Genomic DNA, 23,730 nt, shown 5'->3' with positions numbered 1-23,730 from the left:
CGGGCGACGGTCGTTGTCTCGTACGTACCTATACGGTTTATACCGCCGCAAAACTAAGTATGTACGAATTGCGAAAGAGTCTGCGTCTCGGACGCTCTTCTTTCAATGAACCCAGACGCACCGTCTCCTGCTTACCAACGAACCGATATACCCACCACCATGTTCGGACTGCAAAGAGATTCGCCATGGAATTTTAACCGACGCACATTTTCAAACCAAACTCCACATTTCGAATATCTATTTCGAAGGATCAGGCCCGTCCGGTGTTTCTGTCGTTTATTTGTCGAGAACGTTTTTTTGTTTTTTTTTTTTCTTTCTTTCACGGTCCATCGAACTTCACCCGCTTAGGTAACACTTGCGGCTGTATCGAGATGACGCTCTTCGAGTGTCTGCCGGTTGCGGGGCCCCCTGGATGGCCTGACTTTGTTTGCTCACACGTTACACGTACATGTATACGAGGGTACGGGGGACGATAGTCGATGGCCATCTTATAGGTAAACTTTGTCACGAGAGAGATTGCCAAAGTTATCCACTTCCAGGCGTGTTCCCGACAGTTTGATGAAGAAGTTAATGGACTGGGGCATCGCGGACCCCTGCGGTGAGACGCTCGTTGTATGTACGTATAGTGCAGGAGGCAGGTTCATTGAATCTTGATTTTACGCGACGATCTATATCTCTTTCAAGCGAAATGGTTACACTAGTTAGAAAATTCGGGAGTTTCGAATTGTAGCGATAAAAGAGCGATCGGAAAATTCAACAAGTTCGTACGAACGCTGATGTTTATCGCGAAATCTGAACCGGCGTTGGCCGATTGTCGGTCGAAGCCGCTGCACCGTGACATAGTTCGATCTTGAATCGCCCCGCGGACGACGGGACTCCTCTATGTTATTGTACCGTTAACGTGCCTCCGACTTGGTCGTCGTGACGTTGCCCGACTAAACGACTAATAACATCAATAATAACTACGGTGTAGATCCGAGAGAGCTGCCGGGTGGTCCAAAGTCGAAGATGGATCTCAAGCGATGTACGGATCACTACTCGAACTACGAGGAGACGAAGAGAATGACGTCATCGACGGAGCGTCGGATCCGCTGCGAGCGCTTTTATTCCGTTCTTTTCCCATTTGTTCCTCATTCGGATCCTGCGGATTTAAATATTCCGCTGGTACCCGCCTTCGATTGGCATGCCGAATCGGAGACAAAGAAGCCTCGCGTTACGAGTCGCTAAGCGATGGCTGGTGCTTCGCGATTTGACCCAGCGTGGTGTGAATTTCAAATAAATTGTCGTTTAAACGAAACTGTCCTCTACCCCACGTCGCCCCGTCGCCCCGTCGCCCCGTCGTGCGGTGGCGATGCGACGGCCGCTTGGTTCCCGGCCAAAAGACTTTTATTCAGAAAATGTTTTTTCTCTCCTCTCTTCTCTACGACTCCATCGCCTCTTCACCGCAATGACCCGATTCGTCCGTCCCGCTGCGGTTGGACCGTGAAACGCACCTGGTCTCGTCCGATGTCAATGGAAAATCGACTTTCGACGTGGTCGCGATTCGCCCTCCGCCACTCGTCGTGCCCAACGAAATCGAGCTATCTATATTCTAGTTTCGGTGCTAAAACGTGATCCTCGCTATACCTCGTCGCTCGATTCTACGGCTACGTATTCGCCAATGTGTAGCGAATCGGAATACATATTTTCATGCTGAGTAGCGTTGACGGCCGCAGGAAATTCGATACGTGCAGTTCACAAATGGAGACTCCCTGAAGTCCCTTCGACGACGATGTCCCGAGCGTCGATCGGACGGAGGGATCCGGCTGTGGGTTACTCGCGTGTTTCGAGGAAACAAGAGACTCTCACGCTTAAGACGGGGGTGCGGACCGGGCAACGTCATACGTCTCCTCCGAACGACCTTCGTAGCGTACTTTTGCGGAGACCGGCTTTACTTGCGTATATCCGCAAAACTGGTGAAGATTTGCGCTAAAACACGGTTTCGATAAAAAGCCACTTCGACGAACGTCGGGGGATCAGTTTTCACGTGGCATTGGCGAGGCGTCAGGTGGAATAATGAAATTCTTCGATTCGTAAACGTTGATTGACGTCAATGGGCGAGTTGGGAGATACGTGGTTGCAGAATGACAGAGCAAGAATATAGAAAGCAATTTTTGGGGCGCGGGGGCGTGTCTCTATTACACGAGCTGGTGGCTTCGCATTAGATGAGGAACGAAAAAACGACACGAGGATACCCGTCATTTCGAAGACTAGAAAAATTTGCTCGCGAGGCACGCGCGTTGTACATCTTCGGATCATTGGAATTCCTCCGCAGGTAGCTAACCAGGGAATGCTAATGTTCGGTTATCTCATAGTTTTAACGATAGAAGTTCAACTGTTTTTTGGGAACGGTTAAAAATCCTTACGGCTCAACGACTGTTGCAAAAAAAAAAAGGACGAAGGAATTTCAGTTTTTTTTCTTCCAACGTGACAATCGCCTGTGAAATTTGAAAGATTCGTTTCAACATTTTCGACTTTCGTCGGGGCTGAAAAGCTAACCGATCACCATCGCGTGAAGTATAATATTCTGTAACATCTGCAGAAAAAAAAAAAGTAAAAAATAAGTAAAATCGAATGCTACAGAAGGATATTTTGCAGTAACCGATACGAAAAAGGGTCTCCCTCTTCTACCCCGATATTTGCGTGAATCACACTTAAGAAATTACTTATTTGCATTGAGTATAATTCCAAAACTCGGGTATATCTCTTGTTATGCAGTTTATACGTCGGTACCTCGAAATTAGGCTCCGCACAAATTATCTGCATAACGACGGGAACTCGTTGATTTCTTTATTTTATTTTATTTATTTATTTTTTTCTCATTCGCTTCTACTTCCCCACGTCCCGCAACTGCAACAATACGCCGCGCGTCTCTTCGGTGTATTCGTTCGTTCTCTCGTCGTGCATCATATCTTGAAGTAAATTAAAAAATACCTGACTCACATCCCCGCGAGATGAATAATAAGTTTCGATGTACACGGGGTGCGGTAGAATAAAAAACGAAAAAAAGAAAACAAAGAAAAAATGAAGGAAAAAAGGTGCTCGAAGAGAGAAAAAAAAGTAAAACGTAGATTTGGCAAGTGGTACTTATATCCCGAAGGTGCGTTGAGCTGCACCACGAACGCGAATCTCGCGAGATACACGCGAACGGAGGGGTTCGCGAGCGTGAGAAGTTACTCGGTATATTAGGTGGCCCACGAGTGAAAAATAATATCGCGCGGTTGTATATGATGTATGGCGGAATTGCACGCGGTCGATCGTCGTTCCTCGGTGAGATAGGAGGTGAGGTTATTGGAATATCGAGAGGTTCGGTTTAGGTGAGCCCATCGTCGATCGGCCTTTCGCGGTTTTTATATCGCGCTTACCTCCTCTTTCTTCAAGATACTCCGAATAATTGGCGAACGTAAAAATACCCGACCTTATACAGAACCATCCGGTATAATGACGGGGAGGAACTTCGACGTCGGAGGATGGGTCTCTAAATTGGATACCATGAAAAATGAGCCTCCGATACACAACGTCGCGGCTTATACCCTGCATCTTTATGCAGAAATACCTTTTATGTACTCGCGGGTATTTAAGAACTTTTGGATTATCGACTCTTAGGTGGGTAATACGCACCATTGATCGCGGGTAATGGTGATTGAGAGCACGAGTTCACGATCATGACGTGAATAATCTAGTCACTGCGATAAAATTTTAATACATCAATGTATACGGTCGAAAGCCGGTGATCGACGATCGGAAATCACGAGCACGGCGAATATCATCCGAACTTTTTCGAAAATTTCATATTTCAGAAGATGGTCGGTCCCTCGCGAGGCGTATACGTATACATCGTCGTGTAATGGATACCCGTCTAAGGGAACCTCTCGACAATTGAATTCGAATCGCAACAATAATCGCGAGCTCCCTACGGGTAAGGAACGATAAGTAATACCGAAGCAATGTAGCATCGAGAATTAATGATCCACGATTCGCCGCCACGGAGCACGCCGCACGGTATAACGTTGCACGATGTAGCGCAAAAGCAGCAGCGGCAGCGGCAGCCGCAGCTGTTTGCTGACCCATCATCCGTGGTCCAATTACGTAGGTAGGTAGACCTCATAATTCTCCTATGAAACAATGCCGTGTGCCGTACGTACTACGATATTGAAATAATTATGATTGAATAATTTTCGTTAGAGTGTACGTCGCTCTGTACGTTGGGATATTATGTATGTCTAGCCGTTCCATGTTCACCGGTGCAATGAACCGCAGAGATTCCGCGCTATTTGTTTCATTTATTTTATTTTTTTTTCCTCTTTCTCGCTACCGCAAAAGTCTGGAAGAGGACGAATTTCGGAACGGTGCGTCTCAATGCGACAAAGAGACTCGGGGAATTATAAATCGGGTACGCGTCGCGACGACGACGTTCTCCTCGCTCTCATCTACTGTCCCCTTCTTTAATTTTTCCCCTTTTTTTTTTGTTTTTTTTCTCTTCTCTCTTCGCAGGCGAAGGTAGCAGTTTATCAATAAAGTATTGTCAGGTGAACACTGGAACGATTTGACACGGCTATCCGACTCTTTGTCACCGCATTTCACGCCAGTCAAATTATTTCACGATACCGCGAGGTTGTTAGCCCCTTATTTGGCACCTTAAGCGTTCACATATTAACGACCACACGCAAAATTCCAACTCCTTCGATCTTTATTCTCCTTAACTCGCTGATATTTCTCGTGGTTCTCCGCCACGTGTGCGATCGAAAAATAATTTTTTTCGACCCTGCGGAAGATTATTCGATTTTCTCTGTACGCGACTTCATCGCTGATTTTCCTTCGTTGCGTGATTTTCATTTCTTCTCTCCTCTCTTCTCATGATCGTTGAAAAGTTCCCTAAACTCAACGCTGGCCGTTCACCTTTTCTCGCCACTGAAATCCAAGGTCTGTAAGGCGCGGAGATATATTTTAGTCAAGAAAGCCTCTTTTACTCGACTATAACAGTTCTCTCTTCCTTAGGCTGGACGCTTACATCGTAGCGAACAATGAGCCGCCACGTGAACGTAACAGTATCCCGACGTGTGTGTGTCACCGCGTACGAGGTACACTTCGCGTACGTGTGGCCATATTTCGATTAACTGGTCATCATTGTCTCCGTGGAAGAGTTTTCGAAATTTCATGGGGGGGGATCAATTGAACGGCCATAGTTTGATTTCCATCAAAAGTATTCGGTCGAAACCGCGGATAATGATTGAACAGGATCTCCGTCGTTTCAGATTTACATTACGTCACGATCTGTAGATCGGTATCACGTTTTGTGTGTACGTATAGTGCATTCATTCATATACATATATATATGCAAGAAACAACAATCGTTATTGACTCACGGAGTCGTTGGCGCCGGTTGAAGTGTACGTTCTAACTCGATTAAAAAATGCCACTCATTGCGGATCGAGGAAAAAAAAGAGAGAGAGAGAGAGAGAGAGAGAGAGAGAGAGAGAGAGAGAGAATATATATCGATTAAAATTACGGGTAAGAATAAACTCATACGATGCGTAAACATCGTCACCTTTTGCTCATAAATAAATCTAATTGTAAGCAAAGAACGCAAATAAATATATATACAATAATAAACGTTCGGGCGCCGACCAGGAACTGGTTAATCTTAGCACACGGATCTTGAAAAAAGTTATGCACGTTGTAATACGTATAGCTCGTTCAATTCGTCATTATATGATTCAGAATGATTCCTCTTCGTCTGCGTTCATTCTTCTCATTCTTATCCTCTCTTCTTCCTCGGTGCGAAGAAAAGAAATAAAACGTGCCGTTGTCGTCGTGAGTAACTCGATGCAATTAATGCATGCAGCGGGTTGTAACGATGTTTACTTTTCTTCGTTCCTTTTTTTTTTTTTTTTTCTTTTTTTCTTCAGATTTCTTTTTCGTTTTTCAATTGAAATTCTGTACTTACAAAGAGAACAGGTGAGTCGGTGCAAAAGCAGAACTTAATTCGATGTGTAATAACACTTTGAAAAAGTCCATTAGTGATGCTAAACTGATACAAGGTAGTCTGTGATTACGACGCAAGGCCGTATGAATATCGACGTATAAATATCTATATATATATATATATATCTATAGACCGAACGGAAATCTTTTTATTAACAGTTGTAGATAATATTCGAATTCCACTAGATACATAATACATTTACTACACATAATTATAAGACGTGGAATTATCCAATGACCGTCGTAACAGATTAGATCGGTTTTTTTCTTTATTATCCACATCAGAAATTCAAATTGTTCTCATTTTTTCGGACTTCTTTTTCATCACGTCCACGATGTATGTATGCAACATGTATATGATAATAAGTAGTACGGAATTTGTTACACACCGAAGGAGTACCGTTGAAAAATTTTGCATTTTGGCGCCCGACGGTCTGTCGAACCGTTGCGTTTGTGTATTATACGGTGTGGAAAAAAATGTTTCTCCGATAAAAAACGAAAAACGAGGCGATGCGAAAAGACGTTCCGCAAGGATAATAAATAATTTCTAAACTGTAAATTATAAAATTTTATACTAATTAAATTAACCTCATATTCTTTATGCAAATAACTTGCATAAAATTTCGATCGCGTATTCAAATATAGAAAAATAAAAAAACGGAGCCAGTCGAAATGACCGCAGCGCTTATATTCGGTCCGCGCGACGATACAATGTTTATGATAAATTTCTGTCGCTGTATTGTAAACAAATAAATTTTCAATGGGAGTAATCGTTTCCACGTCATAATTCAGAGCGGATTTGTTTGACGTTTCTTTTTGCTTGTTTGTGTAACAAGGATGATAAATTTATTCCCACGTTCAGGATTCGAGCTGGCTATACTGTACGGTAACTCAAATGTATTGTGCTTACGGTCACTACTGCAGATTCCTTAATGATGATATTTACAGAGCCATTGAAAATTTGCATAATTTTTTGCCTCTCGCACAGCCAATTTTAAGTCGCCGACTAATTTACGACTAATTTATCCGTGTAATGTAGGTACGCATGCGAAATGAGGACTTGAATAATTCGATAGTTCCGTAAAACTACGAGTGTCTGTGATAAGTACACTTGTAACACGGCACGTATTCGTAGTTATTTCAAGCCTCAAGTTTTACGTACGTACGTAAGTCCATCGTACCACGTACGCTTTTGTTTCGATCATATAACGCCACATCGCCCAAATATCCTTGTGCGAATCTTCCGCCATTATATTTATAATAATCATTATTATCGATGATGATAATATCCTCTACCTTAACGGCAACAACAAGTCCGATGAACATCTGAGCTAAGAAAAAATAGAATCTATATATAATTACGTCATTGACGCGCTTCTGCGAATTGATCAATAAGTAATTCCTCCGATCGCCGGTTCTATGGTAGAAAATTCCACCTGCGTGAATTTTTCACTCCTTATCAAAGCGAGATAGATATGAGAAAAATAAAATCGTAACGTAATGGCCCTGTACTAAAATCATCGACTTTTTTTTCTCTTCTATCGAACGCATTTCCCGTTATAATAACGAATTTACCACGAAAACCTAGCGAAGGCTCTACGCTAAATTTCTATTGTATTTTGCCCAATCGTATATGCTCCCCTTTATTATCGAGGGTTTAACGCAGCAATGGCGTGTCATTCAAATGCGTCTGAAGTATGCAGTAAGTCACGCGTGACAGCGGCAGCGTCTGGCACTGTACCAAATCTCTCGGCGATCGTATAATTCGAACGGAATATGGATACTGGGTGTATTGTCAGTTCGTTTGAACCGTACTTTGATCATCATTGTTGTTAATATCATTTCCGTTATTATTATCCTTAGCCGTCCGCTCTCGAAACACGACACCTGCGGTGTCCGTTGATCTATAGTACGCTACCGCAACCCCTAAGCTTCGGTGAAATTAGATTTCCCTCGCGTTATTATTTCCCCCTTTTTCCTATTTCACTTTCCTCCTAATTTTCATCGTACTGCACCATCGATGACAGCGACGCAGGATGTGTACGTGACTCACCCCAAATCCGATTATAAGAATCTCCACCCTGCGGCAATATTCGGACGCAGAAAAGGATAATTCACAACAGATCCGCAGCGAGTGGACTGCCGTCTGTTGTAAATCAGACATGAAGTAATTACGAAGATGATAATTAATATGTTCTTAAATCTGATTTGAGAATACAGCTATCCTGCGAATGTGGATATCCTTAGTATTATATCGACTATAGAATAAACCAACTACTTTTCTAGGACTCGCAATTACTATCGCTCGGTGACACAGTTCAAGGTGTATGGTGCATCTATCAAAGAGACGAGGTAATAACCTTGTCCCAGAAAAATAATATATATATATAGAAATTGCTTGAAAATCTTTCCCATTTCTGCGCATACATCATCGATATTTTATTTACTTTATACTCACGATAGTGAATAGCACACTCTGTAAACTGCTGCAATTTACTCCGCGACGAGTAAACGCGCAATAACAATCAAGTAATTATTATAATGATCAAACTAGCTGCGATTATTAATTAAGTATACGTACGTTATGAACAGTCACTTTGTACACTTTTGTGATTTTGATCGGAATCGAAAATAACGTTAGAAAAAAAAAAAAAGAAGGAAATCGGTCCTCTCGGGTGAACGACTGCGTGAAATCGTTTGCATTGATTTTCTCCTTTGCAAAATCTTCGACGAAATTCCGGCTCGATCGGAAATCATCGTTTCGTGATATCAACAGCTAGAGAAATTTGTCATTTTAAAGAGAATTTGTTCTCTCCCTTATACGAAGTTCAAAATGTATCGATAAAAACTTATTAAACGATCGTCTAATCGTGGAGAGATTAATCGGAATTTTCTTTTTCGGACGATGCGTTCGTTTTACGGACATGCGAATTGTACGGTACATCATTACGTGTTGCGTAAGATTTATTGTACGACGTAAGCAACTATAAAACATTGCGGATCGCGATGGAAACTGAACAAGGTATCGGGTAGGATACTTGGGTACCCCATCATGTACCTTTACTTGTAAATTTCTGCGTCCCAGGGCGGGGGGAGGGTTTCTCGAAGGGGGAAATATGATTGAGGGTTAAAACGAGATAGTGGGCACGGTGTGCGGCGAAGCCCCAGAATATGCTGGCGGGGTTAAGCATCTGAGTGGAAAGGTATGTAATTTCGGCAATTTCAGCGGAGAACCATCGTCTTCTTGCGACTCTCTTTCTCTCTTTTAATATTTTTTTTTTCTTATGTTTTTTTTTTACATTTCATTTATTTTTCTCTCATTTTATCTCTCTTTTGTTTCTGCACTGTGAACTCGAGTAAAACGCGCTTCGCTCTTTCTACGTATAGCTGATTGCGAACGCAGATCGAAAGAGCGGGTTTCCTTCGAGCAAAACTACTAACCTCTTCGGTAAATACCTTTATCAAGATCGGAAGATTCCTTATGCCGATAAGGCACCGGGATTACTATACATTATACTATGTTGCGATACAATTACAATTATTAAGCCTGATTACGTTGTACTCGACCAACGGGGTACGTGCGAATGATGCAACGGATCGGACGGTCGAAATGGCGATAGGATTTTATTGTTAGATCTGGTTTTCATTCGATTTCTCGATTGGTTTCGAATAACATCCTGCGATGATTCCGAGTTCATCGAGTCCCCTGTAATTATCGCGATTCGGGAATAAAAACGACGTTGTGGTCGTTGACGGCATATCGAATAAACGGAAATGACTCCGGTGAAAAACAAGTGCTACTTCAGTGGTTGGGATACAAGAATCGTGTAGTGACCAGTTTGTTGTTATCCTCTCCTTTGTGTCATTGAACCTCAGCTTACATTTCCGAAACACTCGGTTAATTATCATTTATAATGCGAATTGCCATGCATAGTTAACGTTTTTTGAATTTCGTTTAGGTAATATTATTATCCCATTATTTCACTCCATTGTTTCAATTCTGGCGGGTTTAACGCGACTCGGATTTCGGGGAATTAACGTTTCAGGAATTCATCGCTTCCGTACGATCTGTGGCAGACTTTTTGGCTGACCTTGCAGTTCTCTGGGATTCGTACGAGATAAATTCTCGCGGATCAGGAATTCTAAAATTGCCGGAGCGCGGGATAAAAACTCTGATAATGATGATGGCGGTGACGATGATTCGGCATCGTATGCCGTAATATATTTCGTCGATCGGGATGACGCTATCGTTAGGTAATGAGTGAGTTGGTAATATTATGTTTTGATGATCTCAGCTGCGTAATACCGACACAAACTCATAATCACGTACGTCTGTTTAACGACGCAGCTGGATATCCGTGCGCGGTGATGCAGGTTGACAGGAATCAAGAAGATTTTTACCAACGTAGTAGTTGAATTTATAACAGGTGGCAAGTTTATCTTCGAAAGATATCTTTCTCCCTATATGATCTCATCGCCGTAGGTATGACTACTTTTGGTACGCATGTTGACACCTCATACCCGAGTCTCTATGGATCTCTGATACCGTAAGTCTGTCCCATTTAAAATAATCGATCACACCGTCGCGCTGACTGGACAGGATTTGAAAAAATCATATCTAGATACTCTGCATAGATTCAACGCATTATTGAAACATCATTCGCTAGATTAAGAAATAAAGGTAAACCTTCGAGAAAATGAGAAAAAAAATCAGTTTTTTTTATTGTCACACTGTAACGCATACGAGTACGAGATCTGATATCGAAGTTGAACACACCACTGGATTTAGATCTTGAGATTTTTAATAGGCATTAAAATTCTAAGTGCGAGGATATTCATCAGCTTCCTCAAATTTGGTCGTAAATTATTGCATGCGTATACATATATAGTTATAGTCAGCTCTGCCGTATAGTTGAAAATGCTGACTTCCGGTGACACGCGGTAGCCATGACCCGTTTCACCTCTAGAATTCACGCCTTCGGTTCGGACGTGAAGATCCTTCCGATCTCGTTCCCTTCATTCTTCAAATCTGCAACGATCAAACTCGCATTCATTTCTAAGCACTTTTGTTCTATTCGCGAAATAAGTGGGAGCAAAATTTCCACCGAATCTTACGAGATGCTATCTCGCAGAGTTTTGTGGATCTGTTAAGCGCAGCTTCGCGTCTGTTCGCTTATAGACGAATAATTGCGCATCGGTGAGATCGGTCTACGAAGATGCTGAGAGACCGTGACCCAGCACGTCCCCTGAAAAAGCAAAAAGGTACAGACGTTAAATTACACCTGCACAATACGGTCGTTCGAAGCATCGGAATCACGAGGATGAAATTCTAGCGTGTCACCGTGTCGGCCGAGGGGTCAAGGTCCATTCTAAGGTCAACCTTAACGTTCCACCTTCCGTAACATTCGTGTCCAAAACTTTCGACGGTCTGGCTCGTCACCGTCCTCATCCGATCCTGCGGCACTTCAACGTACGTGATTCGAACAGTTCGTCGGATACGACGAAATGATCTCGACTTGAGGTACGATCGAGCGTATTTTCAGATTGTTTTTCGTCACATTCTCACGACTCGGAATTCGTTATTGCTCGTTCGTTGGATTTTTAGTTGAAGTTGACCGCGAGCTATACGCAACGAATGAACGGCTCCATCTCGGAGTTGTTGTACGGGTGATTATGTGAATTGGGTTAGAAACGCGAGAAAATTATCGTAACTGCAAACTCGACATTATAAGGAGAAAAATAAAAGACACGCTATTGCGTCTTCTATACCTCGTAACTATACCCATACGGTTATATAGAAATCTCAATTATATTTGGATTAGGGTTACGCGGAATATTTCGCGTACTCTACCGCGGCCCGAAACTGACCATGGCCACAATTTTTTTTTTTTTTTTTCTTTCTCATTCTCTACATATAAATTGAATATTTAGTCGGATGAATTTGCCGAGAAACCGTTATCACCGCGATTCGAGACAAGTCCGATAATTTTGCTGCTCGTCGGCAAACGAAAAATAAATATTTAGAGATCAATAAATATATCAACTGATAAAGCCGTTCCGTATCTTATGCTCAAACATTAGCTTGGACTTGAAACGACACCTGCTATCCATCAGCCATACATATCTGCATGAAAGGCACACGAATGTTTTCGTCGTTCGCGGTATATTTTAATCGGTATTATCTGAATATTCAATTCAACTGGGTATACAAATATATTTTCAATCTGTATAATTTCGATTCCGTTTCCAAATTTCGCGAGATGTCGTAACGAGATGACAAAATTCGTTACAATTTTTTCATCCTTCACCGGTTGGGTGCAGCGTTGTGAGTAACGAGAGCAAAAAAAAAAAAGACGTAACATAGAATTGAATAATTTTTTACCAAATAAATATTCAAATATTCTCAGCACCAATGAATCACCAACGGCACGGACGACATATTCAGGTAATTGAAACGTCAAACGTCTCCATTAGCATTACCATAATTACCCTAGGTTTACCACTATAGGTACGATGAGTTATATATATCTATACTTTTACCTAGCGCTGCTCAGGATGAGGATAATGTAAGAGGATCATGTTCGCGGCACCAAAAAAAATGCAAATCACACATAAACAGCTGCCGGTAGGAAAGTATATACTATTAATGTCAAACGTATCACACGTATATAAAGCCAGTGTATAAAGTGGCTTTATACAGGATGAATTTTAAGCTGTATTATAGGTGTACGGGATGTGGTGGAACTCGGAGAGCACAGTGATAAAACCGTCGGAGAACTGGAGAGGTGACCGTTAAATCTTTCTTAACCGCTAATTAAATCAGATATACGTTAAGATTAGCCATTATATTGTGTGACTATGATAAAGGGAGCGAGTATCGCACGTTTGCACATAAAACTCGCCTACCGCCACCGGAAATATCGTGTAGGTACGCGTTTGAAGAAAAGAAGAAGAAAAAGTAAAGTCTCGACGAGCGCGTGGTTTGGCGAAAAATCCACGCTCTAAAATAATTTGTATTTTTTTTTTTTTTTCACAACGGTCGGTTGCCTTTGAACTTCGTCCAAACTTTGATGAGAAATACGGAATACGGCGTACGTACAATACCCAACGAATTTCGTTCGCAGAGTTCAAACGATCGCCATTTTGAATAGGGTTAGCTCATAGGCGAGATTATCAGCAATTCCAGGTATAACGTTTGACGATTATTTCACGAGTGCAGTGCGTCATTGCGCACGCGGAAGGATTTTCGGAATTAATTTGAGAAATTTCAATGTGGCGGGGTCAAGTTTATTTAGACGTTTACGAACGGTCGCTCATTGTAATACGGAACAGACGCCATATAATGGATAATAAAATGACGAGAGGCTTCGCAGAAGGGTTGCGTTCGGCGGAGGTGAAGGTGAAAATTTATGTACGATAACGGTGCATCTCCGTTTCTGCCCACGCTTACCGTACCTTTTAAATAGCCGTTCGTTAATAAAACTTAGAAAATTTTAAGTCGTTAACTCCGGGTGATTTCCACCCATATGAATACCCTGTAGCGAGCGCGGGTTCGCTTTTGCATCGCGTTACCTCGTGTATGCGCGCGTACCGGTTGCACCTACAGCAAAAAGATCTATGGGCGATTCACGCGCGCCGCAGTCCTGTATTTTATGTACACGTATATGTATGTTGCACAGATCCTAAAAAGATTCCACGTTCCATTCTAAATTCACACGTAAATCATCCTCTTCCACCTATAGTCGTGCTGCGTTACCCCTCAAATGGAACCAGTTCCGCCGCAGCAGTTTCAATTACTACATATATATATCTGAACCTGATGATCAGATACGCGGATATCATAAATTTACCTACAATTTTCCCTACTTCCATTTTTTTTTGGTTACAATTTTTATTTCAGTTTATCTTTTTTGTTTTCTCATATAACAGGATACATTGCTCCACCTCAAGGATCTCGTCCGTATCTCCGATTATATGTATATAGGTAACTTCATCCCCGCGATCATTTTTAAAAATAGAAATCGAACCAAAAAGTTTCGCAAGGACACCTGATCTTTCGATTAATTAAATATTATTCTCGTTCGCACATTTTGTTCTGTTTCTTCAATTTATGCCCACTGTAAAATCGAAATTACAGTGCAAGCGTATCTAAATGTACATCTTTGCAATTATACATTACATCTTTTATATGTATATAGACTCTCACGAGATTATGTACCTAATTATACTTTTAACTTCTCAGTTCAGCTGTTACGATATGAATCCAAGTAATCCGCGGGTGCACCATTACTTGGCGCGATTAAAAAACCAAAAAACCAAAAAAACAAAAAACAAATCGAAAAAACTTGAAAAAAAAAATTTAATAAAAAATTTCGCTACGTGAGATAAAGTGACACACAAGACGATGAGAAGGACGTTTTTTGTCGTTTCTTTACATTTGGTATTTTACGTATATGTATGGATATAAATATATATATATTTGTATGTGTATATATACATGAGACGGAAATTTCACAGTGACTAAAAATCTGAATTATCACGTTGAGGATGAAATTAATTATTTTGTCCAACTCTTGTATGCAACGGGGTCGCGGGCGATCCGACGTAACGTCCTATTATAGTCGTATACGTTTTGTTATTACATCGAGCTGCAGCGCGAGCGTATTCATAAAAAGAGGCGACGCGATAATACAATATTAATTTTAATCTGAATTTCGAACGCTCGAGTGGTTTCTGTAATTCGACAATTGGCTACAGACTTTACAGATCGCATATATCTATATATCTTCAGGATGAAAATTTACCAAATTACACGTATATTTATTTATAATACCCGTGTCGTATCACATGCAGACGTAATAATTGACCAAATTATGGTTATTATACACGATGCGTTAATTCGATCTCCAGTCTCGATATACCGAAATAAAAGAGGAGAAAAAAAAAATGACGAATCTCCTGAATTTCGCTACCTATGGTACGAAGACGCAAAGAATACGGGAGTAGTGACACCAAATTATTTTCAATACCTATTCCGACGGAAACTATCCGTTTGAACTAAAATTTACTTTTCATATAATACCACGAAACTTTGGTATCAATATAAAAAAAAAAAGTGCATTTCAAACTTGTATCCAATACATGGGGAGACGGCAGATAAAGGATATATTCTTATGAAAGACGAACGAGGAAGTACATCCATTCGATGATGTATACTGCGGTGTTATTGAACGGAAATATTTGAGCGGAAGAAAAAGGACGTGCGGAAGGATCGCCGTAGGATTCTATTTTAGTTTTGGTAGAGAACATTCAATACCGCACCGTCACAATGCGTCCGCGGTATTTATAAATATATACATGTACGTAAGACGATATGTATACGTTCATTATGTTTGTCGAAAGTGAGTTCGAAACTTACTTTCAAGTTATTACGTAATCCAAGAGTCTATAGAAACATCTATATCCTATATGTTTACGGATAGGTAGGTTATATAGGTATATATATCAGATGCAATTCATCACTCGCGTGCAGGGAACACTCGCAAGGTTACCGAACCTCTTCCCCTCCGTACACCAACTTCGTACTCGGTATTCCGAGCTTTTGGAATTCGTATAAGTGATTCCTTGGAGAGATAAAGATGAAATCCATGAGTCTCGGAACAGGGCTTGACGGAAATCTATTAGGTTCTGCTGCAGACCTGACCGCCAACGATAGAGATGCATGTATGTCGTAATACCAGCTGCACGCAGCTGCAACGCCGAGTATCACGTCGCGATGCTTATTGCCCGTCAAATAACCTTACGCTTCGAGTGCAAATAAATCCCACCCCCCGCCCCTCGCATTTTCAGTCTCTTCCGCCGCGATCTCCGGAGATCTCGCTGGTCCGGGGGTCGAACCGATCGTCCGTTCGACGGATCCTATGGTACATTGATAGATGACACTTCGACGAAGAGGTCTGTGGGCACGGTCTTCGTAATTCGATGACCCGACCTCGCTAAAATATGGGTCTAGGTCCTTCCCATCTTTCAATTGCTCCCGCACTATTAGAAAACTGGGGGTCTTCTCTTTGTATTTATGTGTTAAGTGCGCATCGGCGATATTAGCTCGGTCGATTTACGACGATATCGGTTACAAAGAACGCGTCTAGGTATATACCTATACGTGGATACATATATACGCGATTATATTTACGGCCGTAAATTCAATGAATTGATTCGTTTTGTCATCGTCCAGAGAAGCTGGCCATGCAAATTCGAAGGTATCGAGAAATTTCTATACGCGCGTATGTATGTACGTATACGCGATGAGATTTTCAATGTACACATAATTTATAGTACGATAATAAGGTAGGTGGGGGTATGAAGTTAATTGATTGCCTCGACACCTTTAATTATCACCGCTATTTACCGATACTACAACTAGTCGCCATTTCGCATTGTCGATTTACAAAGTAGTTTTCAGAAGGATTTCTCATTATACATTTTATTATAACAAACGATATTAACGACTCATTCGGACGATCGGTCAGCGGTAATAAAATCTCACCTGCCACAACGGCACGCACGTCATCGGTTGTCTTGTTATTCGATGAATTTTTATTAAAAGGATAGATTTATACGTCGAACTGTACAATACGAGTAATAAACGTGAAACAATTGTCGAGTTAGCAATAAATTTGAACGGTCGGCCTTCGTAGGGGTATCGCATGCGTGGAAATCGGACCAAGGAACATTATTCGATTGTGATATTTATATTAGAAGATGTTAGTTCGTACGTACGATCGGCGATCGGCTTAGCTCGATACGATTGGACCTCGAGAGTACACAGAATCTTGCCGCATACCTATTGGGGGGACCAGATGCCGTCGACACCCGCGGAGAATCCTTTCCTCGCTATTATGGACTCTTTAACGGGAAAACGACCTCTCCGCGCTGCAATAAGTATACACACCGGGCGCCTTCGTATTCACTTTGTGAACCGTTTAGCGACGACGACGACGACGACGACGACGACGACGAGGACGAATACGACGACGACGATCGCGAGGATCGCGACGGTTTGCGCCGATCGTTGGCCGAAGAAACCATTCTTGGGAAAACGAGTCTATAACCATATCGGAACGAACTTACGCTGTGAATCGCGCGTATAAACCAGATTAGCGACAGTCCTTTTTTCTAATACCGTGCAATGTATATTCCGCGACCGGTATAGGTACATTCATTTTCTTTCGATTTCGCTGTAACTATTAGAGTCTAATAGACCAACGACTAGTTGTACTATTCCCTTGTTTTTATAAACGATTCAGCTTACATGGAAATACCGAATTCGGAAGATACCACATTTCCCGTTTCCGTTTGTTTCCGCACATTTTTTTTTTTCCAAAACCTCTTTATCTCTTTTTTCTTTTTCTTTTCACCACGTACTCATCGGCGATCCTCTTTTCTAATCGTGCAATTGGAAAACGATAGATTCCTTTGCTTTCAAATTTCACACAAGTAGCAAACATCCGGAGGAAAAAATCTATATCATCGCTGTAATTTCTTTTTCTTTTTTTTTTTAATTACACGAGCAATTAACTGAGGAGTGAATTACCTTCACAACGGTCGAATCGAACGAGCGTTTATTGCCTTCGATTCCGGTGGAGGCTTGACTTTTTTCACGGTACTTGCGAGGGATCACTATAGAAGCTGCGGACGTTGATCGGATGCAATATGATGATACTCGATGGGAGTGATATATCTCCACAGTAACCTTTCAAAACATCACATTCCGAAACGATGCACAGAAAAATAGCGTTAGCTAATTTATCGGGGCGTTGGCATTACGGCAACGAAATCAACGCTGCCGTTGATACGAGGAGAATCTTGGCGGAATTTGATCTCGATCTCACTTCCAATCCTGGCGGATAATAATTAACGTAGATTTACCGTTGACTAATCCTCTTCCTTTTTTTTTCTCCTCTTCTTCGATTCGTTCTTTCTCTTTCGTTGATACGAATAAGAGAGACCGTAAGTTAAAATGGCTGGAATTTAACGGAGGAAACGACACCGAACGATAAATGCCTTCAGCAATTCCCATATATCATGCGTACAGCAGACACGTAAAACCGAACCGGTAACATGGTTTTAGTTTATTTAATTTTTCGTTATTTATCCGAGACTTTTTACTCCTCGTTTCCGGGCCGCTCGGGTCATCCGGTTCGAGTGTATACACCTCGTCCGATGTAACATAACGGGAAAACTATTTGATAATTCACACGATTAAAAATCCTCGGCACTCGCACTCGCGGATTAATTCGTGTGCGGGGCAACGCGCTGACTCATTTCAGCTTCCGTTTTACAATGGGAACTATTCCGTCACTTCGTAGTTCGGTTCTCGGACTCTTGAATAAGATCATCGGGCGGCCTCTTACCACGGAGCTAAGACCGACCGACGACGGTATTAGAAGATAAATAAGATGCAGCGGACGTCGGTTGCGGTTAGAAACTGCCACCGAACAATTTTTATCCCACCCTGGATTTTGAACACACGAAAACAAGAACGAAAACTTTCGATTATATAAACGCGCTGCGAAATTCGAAGAATTCGCCGTAGCCACGTGTAGTGCGAGGACCTTTTGTCTATCCGTGACGAAGTAATTGTTCCCCAAATTAGCGGACGCAATTATTGCGAGCCGATGGAGCGAGGCCAGAAACGCTGAGAAAATTCATCTCGCAACTCGGTTATTTTGTTCAATCAATCTTCACCGTCACGGTGTAAATGATGAAATTTAAAATTATGTTTGCCGCGGCGCAGCGTTGTCCTCCGTAACGGCTGTCGTTGATATATTGCCCCGTTCGGAAGGGTGCGTTTAACAGGTGCATTTACACGGGACGTAAAAGTTCTGATCGAGTGGATCGGATAACAGAGATCCGGGCGAGTTCCGCGATCGAAATTACTCGCGACGGGCTAGACGATGAAAAAATCCCAACACCGCGGGATCGAGGAACCTTATTTCTTAAAGCCAAACCGTACGGGTCATTAACTATATTTCTTACAACGCCTCTCGAATTTCTCAGTCCCGCTTTGAACTCTCTGAATGAAGTCGAGCGAACGTAGTCCCGCCTATGCCTAATTACCGAAGTTGAACAATCTTTTAAACATCGGTAGGAATCCGCAATTAATAGATTTCACGCCCGTCGAATATCGCGATCCACATTCAACGCGCTCTACGCCTGTAATATGCTTCGCGACTCTGTATGAGCGCAAATTGTTCGAACAAAAAAATTCCAATACCTCAACCATATTGAGAGCCGATATGCCACGCCGCGCCGTCCGAAATCACAATCCGTACAATCGTAGTCTCGTACCACCCGGCCTAATCGAGTTCGTACAGTCGTGAAATTTCCTGGCCTATCGATAATCCATCTTCCATGTTTTCGAATGCAGAGTCGGAGACGGAAACGCGATCGTTTTATTTTTCGTCCTTGCATCACTCTGGATTAACCATATTAAAAAATGCACCGGTATCGGAAAGAGCGAGAACATCGCGATACGAATCTTTGGATGAAAATTGCTCGGCCGTTAGAAATAATTGAATACTTTTTATTAGCTGGCGATTACCGAATCCTAATTATACTCATTAATCGAGGTAATTCACCGATATTACACGTGCAAAGTCGGTGCGGACGCAGTAATTAACGTGTATAAGGTTTATATTTAAATCAATTAGAATTGTTCGCAGAGTAAGGATATTCGGGATGCCGATTACTTTTGTGTCTCCTTCTTTTTTTCTTTGTCGTTAAAAACTCAATCAACGGCGTCCTTGCCGAAGTATCCGACAATCGAGTTGTGAGAATACGTGATAATTTCACCTTAGTTCGGAGATGGGAAAAAAAGCGATAATCGACACAATTTTCGCTCGACGTGCCGCATGGTGAACCGTGTGTCACTGCAGGTAGTATAAAATTCATCGAGGGAATCGCGACGTTGGATACTGTAAGGAAATGTCCTCTGCATGGGTTCGCATATATTTTTTTTTTTTTTCTAATCGAAAAGAAAAAGCAATCGATCGTACGTACGGTTCGTTCTTGAATGGATCACCGCGAGGGAAGACTGGATGGATAGAAATTGACGGTGATAAAAAAATGTTCACAGAGTTATTCAATGTCAGTGCACCTTAAAACGAAGCAAATCGAAAGCGAAATGGCAAGAGGAATGTTCGAACGAGACGTACAATCGTTATTTGAGTCGCGGGTGCTGTTGACATGTTAAATCGTGCGGATGAAGAAAATTGACATTTATAAATTGTCCGCAATTAAAAGTGAGCGGTATCAACGGCGTTATATATGTTGAATAAAAGTCTGGCGTACAGACGCATAGAGATGTCCAGACTTTATAAGCTCCGTTCGTACGACCGTACAGTCGCTCAACAGGTACGACGTTTAATAGAACCTTGCAAGGCTGCAAATATGGTAATAACCAGGTGCAGTTGGGAATCATTGTCCGGTGACGTAAAAAATGTTAATTCACACCGCTAATCGATGCGATCAGCGGCGAGAATCGTCGTCATTATCATTATCATTATTATCATTATCATTATTATATCCAGGACAATATAATTACATGGAAAAATTAGCAACGCTATTGATTATCCCGGACTGGAATGAATTACGACCTCTTTATATACATTGTCAATGAACGCGTGCAAAACACCGCAACGTTGCATGTGTGATACGCTACAATCGAGATTCTCGCGTACGTACGCTCGAATCCGGGTATACAAATAACGATTCAATCTCCGGTCGTACGGAGCAATTTCAATGATACAAACCACTTGGACGGTGCGCACCTGCGCTAAGCAAAACCGGCGAACGGGTTTACAGGCAGACCGGCGGCGTATAACGAAACGCACAAAAGTGACGAATCGAAGACACTTGCGATCGTCAATAACTATCTGTCAGTTGGCCGCGCGTCTAATTCCACCTGCGTACAATATAAAACCCCCTGCATCCGTCCGTATATCGCCGCGCAGTAATAATGGGTGCCTCAGCCTGGAAAGAAAACGGGGTACCGACGAACGCAAGGATCAAATACGCGGAAGCATTCGCTATACACGTGATTTATGTGGGTATATTGATTTTCTATAGCGAGATAGACGGGAGGTATGTTCATTTTATTCGATGGATTCGAGTGAGGACACGATCGAGGAAGATATGACGGCGAGATGAGAGATGAGAAGGACGGATCGATTCGGTGGCGTTGATGAGCGAAGGAAATGCAACCAGAGGCAGATGGATTTTATTGGAAACGGAATTACGACCTCAGAACCGAACGGAGCTGCGGATGAGTTCAGAGGTCACGGTTGGATGATGTCACGGATGTTTCTATCGCGGCGAAGAAGAGAACTCAAGGGGGGGAAGAGAGACCTTCGCACGTTTAAACGACCGGTACCAACCGGTGCGTCAGGGTTTGGATGGATTATTGATTAATTGCAATAATTATCCGTCTGTCGACAGCTTTTTCGTGAACGCTTTATTCGTAAGCTTGTTCATTGGCTTTTTCATTTTTTCCCCGACTCTTATCCTACGATATTATGGAAATTATCGTTCGCCGTGTGCGACCCGCGTACGCGGAGGTATACGGTTATTCATCCGACGGTATGACGTCGGGCCTCTCATTCCAACCAGTACAAATCGTGTCCGATGAAAAACGTCATAAATACTTAGTTTTCAACATTCGCTGGTTATGTCCCGGCTATTTATAGGCATTATCGACCGGGACGAATACTTTCAATTTCAGTTTTTTATTCTTTATATTATTCACGCACACGCACACGCACACAAGTGTACCTTATTCCGTATCGCACCTCTCAGAGGGTTATATCGCAGGTATACCTACCTACCTGGTTCGGTGGGACGGCTACTTCGCACGAGAGATAACGAGTATATCTATGTCATTAACGCATGCTAATTATCGAGGTGTAGCCATGACCTCAGACATCGAGGTAATCGCGACTAGCGTATAGGTATAGTTCGTATAATGAAAGGAAAAATTAATGGCAAACAATTTCGGTATACCGTGAACCGTTCGGAGATCGAGTGTTCGAAACTAGGCAAGCAATTTCGTCAAAAACCTATAAACCATTTCCCATAGGGTCGTAAAAAATAAAATAACTCTTCGTTAATTCAATTTGAGGAATGTGCAGACGTAACGAAAAATTTCGAAACGGTATCATCAAAATTCACATTCGTTTAGGAAGGTGACTGTTTGAAACCTAACGTCCCTTCGTCGGATGATTTTCATCCACTTCGATTCGACGCGATCCCGAAGGAAACTCCGATGTCCCGTACACGTCCTCACGCCAGACTGTACGCTAATGGAATTAACGTCGAACGGTGGGAAACCTCTAGATTCGATACGGCCCCTATTAACCTTAGATCGTTCGTAAAATGACCACTTAAGGGAAGGTGTCGTTGGTTAATCGGCGTACGATAGTCACGAATATTCCTCGCTACCGGCGAGCGCGTCGTGCCCCGGAAGAAGAAGTGAGACTCTCGCGCTACGGGTTCAAATGGTTGCGCCACGACCGTGCAGAAAAGTCCGACAAACCAGGATCGGCGGTATAATACGCCGACTCCTAGAGCAGCTGCGTCGTCGCGGACCGACTGCATTTGCGGCGTGTGGGCGACCCGTCCTACCTTATAAGTCGAACCGTACCGGCTAATTCATCGCAAATAAACGCGGTCCTAACTAACTAGCCGACACTCGATATCGCCACTTGCATGGACTTAACTTTGTCACCGGGCATACGGGTGATCGGCTCATATGTGCCCGCGACATCGCTTCGCCTCCGTGTACGTACGCGAACCGGACCGGAATCGTACGCCTCAGCCCTGCGGAATTATTGCGGTCCCCGATGCCCCCGATGGACGATGACTCAAAGATGAATTCGAGATGTTATTTATCATTGCGTCGGTCTCTTCTTAATTTATTCGAAGCGTGAAAACGTCCTCGAGTTTTAAGAGAACGTCGAAAATTAATCATTGCTACGGAATTGTTTAGAATTTATATTGGGATGCGTTGTTCTTGAATTTCTTTCCTTTTTTCTGTTTTTTTTTTTTTTTTCATTTTTATACGTTGTTCGGAAAATCGAAAAATCGTGAACGTCCGGATGAAAAAAACGACCACGACGGATAATAATTACGGAAGCGAGAAGTTGCGCTCGCGAGAAATAACGTCTGCAAATAATCTACCGGCGAGTGAGGCGAGTCGTAACCATACAAAAGGGGGTGAAGTAAAGAGCTTAATTTTACAGAAACCTGCTCACGGATTCCGCGTGAATTGTATACCCATGTTCGGGGTATTGTACGAAAGTGATGCGGACGGTTGAATTTGAAAAAATTCTCCAGGTGCAATTGATACTTTCGCGAACGGTATATATCTTAGCCGGTGAGACCGGCGCGGCGGGATGAACCGCCGCGCGGCAACGCAAAATAATCGAGACGTTGTATTTTTCCTTATTTTTTATTTTTTTTTTTCCTCTTCTTCTTCTCGATACGAAGAAGCTACCCGACCATTATGTTATGGGAATAATGCGGAGGCTGAATCCGCTTGCTTTCTGTTTCCGGGTGAAGTTCTGGACAGCCTTTACAAGCTACGCGATGAACGACTACCGGGCTCCACGTTACCTTCCGTCCGTAGGTTTATTCATTTTTACGCGCGCC

Source organism: Athalia rosae, chromosome 3 (genome assembly GCF_917208135.1).
Source record: "Athalia rosae chromosome 3, iyAthRosa1.1, whole genome shotgun sequence".
NCBI lineage: Eukaryota > Metazoa > Arthropoda > Insecta > Hymenoptera > Athaliidae > Athalia > Athalia rosae.
Note: the sequence above shows the minus strand (reverse complement) of the source record.